This window comes from Leptosomus discolor, chromosome 21 (genome assembly GCF_034619465.1).
Source record: "Leptosomus discolor isolate bLepDis1 chromosome 21, bLepDis1.hap2, whole genome shotgun sequence".
NCBI lineage: Eukaryota > Metazoa > Chordata > Aves > Leptosomiformes > Leptosomidae > Leptosomus > Leptosomus discolor.
In genome coordinates this window covers 705,950-715,385 of record NC_141411.1, presented here as the reverse complement: position 1 = coordinate 715,385, position 9,436 = coordinate 705,950, and positions in this window count along the sequence as shown.

Genomic DNA, 9,436 nt, shown 5'->3' with positions numbered 1-9,436 from the left:
ACAGGAACATTATACGAAGCAGCTCCTAGGGGCGTCCTCTGGGCTCACATCAGCTTCAGCCCCAGGCACAGCACCCACAGCCCCCTCCCTACCCAGCCCCATGAGAGGACAGCTCATCCCCGGGCAGCAGGGGCTGGCAGCTGCCCACCCTGTGCTCATGGCCCATCTAGCTGCTGGCACGTCACCCCGGGGAGCTGCAGGGCTGCGGAAAGGCTCAGCCTTGCTGGGGAGTTTCCCATGCAGGTCTGGGGGGACTCACCCTAATCGCACATGCTTACAAAGTGCAGTCCTTACAGTACAAGGTGCCTGCCCTCCAGCCCAGGGGTACTGGGGATGGAGCAAAGACACCACTGGGGACACAGCCCCAGACACTCCTCATGCCCCAGTCCCTAGGGGAAGGGCCACCCCAGCCAGCCAAGCCCCCCCAGACTCGGGAGGGGAATGGGAGCTCTCAGCACCTGCACAGGGTTTCACAGTCCCACCCCAAGCACGAGTTGTGCTCTGCCAGGGAGCAGAGCCAATCCTCCCCGTACCAGCGGTGCTCGGGAACGCTCCCAGGACGTCCCGTGCCCGCCAGGAAATCCTCAGAATGAGAAAAATGCGGTACCAAATAGCATCAGCATTCTTTCATTAGACACCCGCACCGCCAGCCAGGGACACGGTCACTCCAGGTTTCATGGCAGAGCAGGGTCGCGTGAGGCTGCAAAACCTCGGAAAGTCACAGCCATCAGAGTCAAATCGTAACTGCTGTTCCCTTCCCCAAGAGCGAGAGTCTGAGCTGTCTTTGCTCTCAGCCACCACCATGTTATTGCTTCGTTAAAGCCCTCAAACCAGGGCCGAGGCAGTCCAGGGAGGGAGACAGGAGACTCCCACCAACAACCCAGCAGCACTCAGGTGACTGTGGTTTCAGGAATTAGCTACAGCCCCGCACGAACTTTCTTTGGCTACGGTACAGCTACACTGCAGCAGCTTTAAAGGCACATTTGAAAGTGAGTCATACAGACACCACTGGTGAGAGGCTCCCACTCTCTTAAAGGCTGATTCCACAGAAGGAAATAGGAAAAGCCATAAAAGTGCAGCAATGAGATTAGCACCATAGTGCCTAATGAGATGCAACTTGCCTCCCTTAGCCTACGTGCAGCTTTTCAACTCCTCAAACATATATGAAATAATAGCATGCAAGTCACCGGGTATTTTCCACCTTCACTGCCAGATAAGTCAGGCCAATTGTGTGAGACGGGAGCCAACAGAAAGCACATGTGACCATTCGCACCTTTTTCAGGAACCACCTCCTGGAAGTGGACAACCCTTCGCACCTTCCCTGCAGGGCCAGGACAGAGAGCACAGGCACCTTGTGACCTTGAGGCAGGGAGGTTTGCCACACACTAGCAAAACACTTGTTTGCCATCAAGAGATCCACCACCCCAGTGACTAACTTGAGATCGAGAAAGCCCCATCTCACAAAGCCACCGAACAGGAGCTCTGGGGGTTCCTCTACACCTGGAGTCTGAGTTTGCCCCCCACCCCCAGCACACACCAGCCATTCCATACACTGGCCCATTTCTCAGCCCTGCTCCTTTCCTTCTAGACACAGCCAAGAAAACCTCAGAGCAAAAACACCCAGGAGAATCAGCCAGCACTAAATTACCTCACTTAGCATGAAAATAGGATGCTTGTGCACCACAAAAAGGCTTAAGGCTCACCGAAAAGCACAAAACCGGTATCATTAGCTTTCGGGTTTCTTGTGATACAACTAAAAAAACCCATCTTTCTTCCTCAGAAGAAACTTAAAAGCCCAAAAACATCAGCAACCCTTGTGCAAAGTGCCTGACCACACAGGGCAGGCTCGGAGCCCCGCAGAAGGGGCTGTGCAGCACTCGGGCAATTTGCTCTCGCGGGGAAGGACACAAATTCCACCTCTCCCACTGCGGGCACAAGTTATACACAATTTCCTTCAGATCCTCCCGTTCCTGCTCATCCTCTCTTCTCAGGTTAACTTCCAAACCTGCAAACATTGTTCACCCTTCCATGACGCATCTGCACACCCCTTGCCTGTGGGACCCCGGCCGGAGCCAGGACACCCACCCTGGGTGAAGCACCCCAGCAGCACAACTCCTGGGGCCCAGTCACCCTCCACAGGAGCCCAGCTGCCACCCGGCCCCACTTCGCTCCCCAAGCATCTCATCCCAGGGCTAGCAAATGCCTGCTGGAGGCCGCCAGGCTTTGCACAGAGCATCCCTGGCACCCCTGGCCACAGGGAGCTCCGGCTGTGCCCAGCCACAAGGGCAGGGAAGTGCTTTGCAGGGCCATCGGCCCCAGGAGCGTTTCACCAGCCCCTCGCTGCCTGCCAGCGAGCTCCACTGGTCCCAGCGTCCCACTGCTGTTCACCGCAAGACCTCGCTGGCTGGTGACCACCTGCCTACCCACCCACGGGCCGGTTCACACCCTGGCACACGTGCCCTGCTGCTGGGGACCTCGGCGCATGCAGCCTTCTCCCCGAGCGATGCCAAACCACTCATTGCCAGGCGCCTCTCCCGGGGCTCAAGTGGGGTCCGACGGGCTCCTCTCTGCGAACGCCGACAGATCACGTCGCTGGAAGGACTCCGGCAACTCACCCACCCAAGTGGCTTCGAGCGGACGAGGTGCAGCTCCCAAGTGCCTGCCGAGAGGGAACACCCGAGGGCCGGTGTGAGCATCTGAGCGTGGAGCAGCGTCGCGGCATTGTGGCCCGCCGTCACGGAGGGCTCCAGCAGCGCTCCACACGCACACCGCCCGAGGGGAAGGGGCGAGCCCCCCGCCACCCCCGGTACCGCGGCCCCAGCCGCACTCGCAGGACGTGCTTCCCACGCGGCTCCCGGGGACCTCGGCCGGAGCAGCGTCCCGGAGCTTCCCGTCTCTTATCGGGTGCCAGAGAGCCGGGTTAATCACCTCGTCCCCCTGCGCCCCAACGGTATCGGGCGCCCACAAGACGGTGCGGGCGGACGCTCTCGGCGCCGCCCCTGAAGACGAGTCCGCCGTGCCGCCGGCGGGGAGCCCCCAGGGGCAGCCGGGCCCCGTCCCCGCCGGCCAGCGGGTCCCCACCGGCGACCAGACTCAGCACGGCGGAGGGACGAGGAGCCCCCCGGAGCAGGGCAGCCCCCAGACCCCTGGGGCCGCCAGCCGCTGTCCGCGGCCGAGCGCCCCCCAGGGCCCGGCTCCGCCGGGGCAGGTCACCGGGACAAGGGCGCGGGGCCCTCGGTGCTGCCCGCGGCGGGGGGAGGGGGGGATGGAGGGGGCGACCGGTCATGCAAACGGGGTCGCTGTAGGCAGGGCACGCGTGGGACCCTCCCCCGCACGGCCGTGCCGGAGCAGGAACAACACACGCCCCCCTCCCCGTGCACCCCCGGGATAGGGGCGCCGGAAGGCCCGGAGCGCCCAGACCCGCCAGCGGGGAACTCCCCGGCCCGCCGAGCCCGGCGGCGGCGCCGGCTGCTCCCACGCGCGACCAGCCACAAGTGCGGACCCGAGACTCGCTGCCGGCCCGGCCCGGCCCCGCCGCAGCCCTGCGTGCCCGGGACACCCCCCCATGCCGGGCCGGGAGCGACGGCCCCGGGCTGCGCGGAGCCGCAGGGCGCCGGAGCGCGTGGAGCTCCCGGGGCCGGGGCCGCGCCCCGAGCACCCGGCCCGGCCCCGCGCCCGCGCCCCCGCGCCCCCGCCCGCCACATCCCGTCCCGTCCCGTCCCGCCACGTGGGCCGCCGCGGCGCCGGGCCCTACCTGCGCGTGCCGCCGCCGGCCGAGTGCGGCCGCCCCCGCCCCCGCCGCTATAAGGGCGGAGGGGCCGCGCGGGGCGGGGAGCGGGTCGGGCCGCCGCCGAGCACCGCCCCCCGCCGCGCCACGTGCGCGCCGCCCCGCGCCGCCACCGCGGCCCCCGCCCGCCCCCGCCGGCCCCCGGCCCCCGGCATCGGCGGTCGAGCCGTGCGCTCCGGCACGTACCGCCCCGCCGGGGGGAAGAGGCGGTGGGCGGGAGCGCGGCCCGTCCCGGCGGCCGCCGCGGCCCCTCCGGTCCCCCGGGTCCCGCGCGTCTGCAGGGGCCCTCGGGGGCGGCGGGGAGCGCGGCCTGGCCGGTGCCGCCAGCGGCGGGCGGGAGGCCGGCCCGGATGCGGCCGGGACTTGGCGCAGCATCAGCACGGGGACCCCTTATCGTGTCCCGCGGGAGGGGCTCGGTGCGGCTGTGCCACCCGGGGCGGAACCGGGCGTCCCTGCCCGCCGGCTCGGCCGGGGGCCGCCTCCTCACACCGCCGAGCCCCGCCGCGTCCCTGCTCCCGAGGGCCCGGGCCCGGCAGCGGGAGGGCTCCCTTTGGGTGGAGATCGCTGCAAAATGGCCCTGTTAAAAACCATCAGCCCTTCTGCGGCCTGACTGCGGTGCCCTACGGGTTCACCACCCGATTTCGGAGCGTGGCTGCCCGAGCTGGCAGCCTGCAGCCCTACGAAGGCAGTGACGTGCCCTGCCGGGGGGGATGTTTCTGGTGCGGCCGCGATTAGTTCAGCTGCTCCGCGCAGCCCCATGCGGTCCCCGCTACAGACGGCTGTCCCCTCGGCACCCCAAGGGCTGGGGACGAGCTGGGTGCCGTGGGCATTCCCCTTGCGGTTCGGTTTCGCAGGAGAAAACAGGCCCAGGCTCGGCGCGCCCAGCTCCTCGGCGTGCGGCAGAGGCCCTCGCTGGAAGCACGGCCCTGTCCCAAGCAAAGCTCCTCACCCCCTCGATGCCAAACCACCCGCGGCACCGGCGCATCGAGTGCTCGTGCTCGTTGTTCCCCACGTGTACCGGGTGCCGCACAAAGGATGGCTACCTGGGAGCGTTTTTTTCCTGAGCTGCTCTCCCGCAGCCTAACGACGCTAATTGTCTTCTGGGTCACATGTCTAATGCTCTAATTTGTTTTAGAGCCGAAAGAAGTGTGGCGTAGTTCAACTCAGAGCCAAGCAAGGGAAAGAAGGGAAAAAGCAGTGACACTCTGCAGATGGAGAGCGGGGCGGCGGCAGAGGAGGTGCGAGCCCTCTCATATCAAAGGAAACCACTGCTCCGCGCCGTCGCGGCGAGCGTGTTTACGGGTGTGCTCTGTGCATGTCAAGGCACTTAATGGACCAGGTGCGCTCGATAAAAGAAGACCAGGGACTACAACAAACTCATTCACCCACTTCTGAGGCCAGACGAGTAAACCAAAGAGCGAGTGGGTGGGAGGTTCTCCCGTACGTCTGTTTCTGTGTGACTTAGCAGGGAGAGGCCTGCGCTCGGTTTTGCTTAGACAACAAGACGAATAATAACAAGTTAACGGGGCAACTTTGGGTCAGACTCAAAGTGCCACTTAACTTGGCCACTCTTTAACGTCCTACCCAGGATCAAGTGCTCCGCACTGCCTGGGCCGAGTGCCGCCAGCCGCGGGTGGGAAGGGCTGCGGGGGGACCCCAGCCGGGTCACGGGCTTCCCTGGAGCTCCCCTGAGGAGACCCAGTGCCACGGGGACGAATGAAGCCATAGGACAGCCGAGAGCACGTCCTTTCTCTGGCGCTGCTGGGCGATGCCCCAAGCACGGCCGTGCTTCAGAGAAATGCAGAAAGGAGAGGCCAGGGCCGGCCGAGCTCGGGTGAGCTGGGATGGGCCAGGCAGGCGAGAAGCCGTAGGACAGCGCTGCTGCTGCTGCTGCTGCTGCTGCCGCTGTTCTCCATCTTGTGGAAAGTAGGAAGGAGTCCTTCCTGTTCTGTGCCACTGCGTTTTTGTCTCCTTTAAAAGACGGATTTAATATTAATCCCATTAGGAATTTTTTCCTTCTGCGGAAAACAGGATATTGTTTCAGGATATTGGGCAACAAAGCTGTCCTTGAAAAGCAGCTCTAAGCAGCCTTGCAATCTTGCTACTGGCTGCATTTGTTGTGGACACTAATCGAGTTCAAAGTCGGGTACAGCCAAACCATTTCACTTCCAGAGTGAGAAAGAGGCCACGGCAAAGCAATTCAAGTTCAGGTTTTCTGTGTCCTGTTGTAAACACTAAGGACCTGTAGTAATCTTAAAATACAATCACTACCTCTGGTTTCTCTTAGATTTAATGTCTCTAGCAGGTGTAAATTCCTAGCCCTCTCGTCTGTCATGACTGCGCGTGTCCTGCTTGATAAGAGAGGTAACAACATGAGTCTGAATCCAGGAATTATTGAAAACCTCTTGGGAAAGTCTGTTCTTTTGAGATATCCATCCTAGTTTCCTGACTAGGCTTTGGGAAAAGGTTTTCTGAACTTTTGGATTCACATTTCCCTTCAACTGAGCTTCCAGGCTTCGAGTTTACCCATCATAGCAACCCCGTGACAACGGATGGGGAAGAGAAAGCGTCGTAGTGCTGTCCTTGGGGAACACGCAGGTTCTGCCTCTGTCTGATGATAAAGGCACGACATTGTTCAGGGGTGTGTTGGTGTAACGGCCTCTGTCATTGTTTAGGAGATAATCTGTCTTAGGAAGAAATTGTCTGCTGATAAAATGTTCAAAATGGCCACTAACACGCCATAGAAATCCTTTGAAGTCGTGGCCGTCTTTACTCTTATTTAGGTCGACACTTCTTCGCACCCACCGGGGCTCCTTTTGTGCCCTGTCCTCCACCTGCCGCCAGGCTCACCCACCATCCCCCGGGGATGCAGACCACCCCTCAGCAAGGTTGTGTCTCCACAACGTTGTCCCAAATCCCCTGGGTCCAGACACTAGTGACCACATCACACAGACCTGGATCTCCTGGCATGCCGGCATAAAGAGGAGTTGAGGCTTTTCTCACGCTCGCTCAGAGCACTAATTGCACCCAATACATGTCAGCCAATGGTAGCGGAGCTAATTCCATATCAAAATCAGTTGTAGGGGCACGGTGTGACCAGTGAGTGGTGAGACACAGTGATTTGGGGCATGAGATGATCTGAGGCCGGCAGAAAGAGGGTGATCTCACCTAGTCTCTCCCAGGAGCCTCGGCTGCCACCTCCCTGTGAGCCCTGGGGGAAGTGGGAGCCGAGGAGGGCGGCGTGGGGTGGTGGCAGTCAGAGGCACATGGCAGCAGGTAAGCTCTCCCCACTGCTGCTAGATGGGAAGAGGGTGACTGCTCTGTGGAGAGCTCTGCCTGCTGCATTTGCTTTGGCCCGGCTTTCTCTGCGTCCTGCCTCGGAAAGACGCGGCTGCACCGTGCCGTGTGCCTGGCCCAGCTCGCATCCCAGCAGCTGTCACGCCTGTTCTTCGCTGCCAGGAGAAGGATGCTCTCCTGGGCAATCTTGCCTAGAAATAAGGGGTCCTTGACTGCACAGAGACCACGTAGCAAATGTTAAGAGAGGTCACACATATGCTGCGGTCCTCCCTCGACCCCTGCACTGTGCCTCTCCCTCCTCTTCTGGGGTGAGCGCTCTCGGGCTCTCCACGGCCCCTCGTGCTGCCGTGTACAGCAGTGTGTCACCTTTTGCCAAGGAGCTTGTCTGGCACAACAGATAGTATCTCTGTTCCTCCTCCCTTGCTGTCCCTGGGGCCAGAGGGAAGTGATGCCGTTCGATGTACTTTCCAACACTAATTCGCTGCTCGGCGAGGACTCGGGAGGGTCTCCGCTCACTCTTCAGGGAGTGTGGGGGCTGCCTCCTTCCCCGCAGATTGCCATCCCATATGTTCCCAGTGCAGTGACTCGTTCCTTCCGCGCTCTCCTTCCTCGTTTCCCGAGCGCTGGCTGCCTGACAAGCACATCTTGGCAGCACCCGTCCTCCGCTCAAGCAAGCGTCCCACCCCGCAGGGTCTGCAGCAGGTGCTGTCAGCGCCTCCGCGCAGGCAGGGGAAGGGGCTGACGTCTCCCCGAGCAGGAGGGGTTCACTCCTCTGCTTGGAGGTGAATCTCACCCCTGGGAGCAGCTGCGCCTTTGCAAGCGTGCAGACTGCCGGGGCGGGGCGTCATCACATGCTGTAGGTGACAGAGAGGCCCCGTCCGCAGGGTGATGCTGGTGGATGAACACCCAACTGCAGCCCAGCCGCGCTGCTCTCCTCCTCGAGCTGGGGTCACCCAAACCAGTCTGACCGGCATGAGATCCTGTTCTGCTACATCCACCAGATGCTGGGATCATCTTCCACAAAAAGCTTTCTGGCAGACCTGGGGACCCCTGAGGAGAGAGGCGGGGGGGTACCAGGTCGGGTCACAGCGGTGGGCGTACTTCTCACCGTGTCCAGCTCTCCCGTGGGATCACCGCTGTCCCAGAACATGCTGTTTTAATGACTCTATTCCTGTTCTTGGGGTGGGGAGGAAAAGGTGGGGGCTCTGCAAATAATTTAACCATATTCTGCACCAAGTAACTTCATATGTCACTAGCACTGACTCACCTGCTTTCTACTCTCCCTCGTATCCCTGCCCAGAGAGACTGTTTACACCTTGTTTCACAGCCTGCCTTGCATCATCCCCAGCTACCACAGGCTGGTGGCATTCATGGCCACATCTCTTGGTCTTCAAAAAGGCTGCAGCACCTCTCCCTCTCCACACAACGCATCTTTGGGATCGATTTCCACTGCTGGTGGGTTTAGTGGCTGGGCTGCTTCTGGGAGGATGGCAGCTTCAGTGATCGCAGGGCAGCATCACCGTGGGGACAAGCTGGAGCTCCAGGCTGCTCTCCAGCTCTGGTCCTGCTTTGCAGCACCTGTAGCAGCTGTTTCCTTGGGATGTTGCACAAAGCTCCTCTCTGTAGGACTTGAAATTTTTGGTCCTGCGTCATCTGAGGGAGCTTGGGGCACTGTCAGAGCTCTGCAAAGGAAGCGAGAGGACTGAGAGCCAAGAGGATTGCAGGCGGCCTGCCCTCCTCCGGGCACGGGGCTTGCCCCGCTGGCTCCAACGCCTGTGAGACGCCTCTGGGCCCCTGGATGCGCTGCTCCCGCCGCCCGCTTGCGCAGGGTCACCCCCAGCACTGGGGCAGCTGTTCCTGCTGCTGGGGGCTTCACTGTGGGGGCCGGCGCACTTGGCGCTTTGGCGTGTGAGTCCGAGGGGTCCGGGGAGCTGCAGGGCACAGTGGCAGGGCCTGTGGCTGCCAGGGCTCTGCTGAGCACCGCTGACAGACGGGGAGGCTGAAGCAGAGAGCGAGCCCTGGCCAGGGTGAGCACCACAGACCCGGGTGTGAAACGCCGCAGTCCCAAACCCCGCAGTTGGCCTCAGCCGCTGTCGGGCCACTCCTGGCTGATAAGCGGGGCTGAGCGCTCCCGCCCCGCGGCACACGGCTGATGTCTTGCCTGGCGCAGTCCACTCCCAAGCCGCGACATGGCCGAGGACTGCCACCGAGACGTCACGGCTGCGCGAGTCCCCGGGGAGGCAGCGAGCGCCGAGCCAAGCGCCTGCCGAGAACAGACAAAACACAACCCCCAGTATTTGTTCTGAAACCTGCCCAGAATCGCTCTGGCCTCGATGAGACTGGAGGATTATT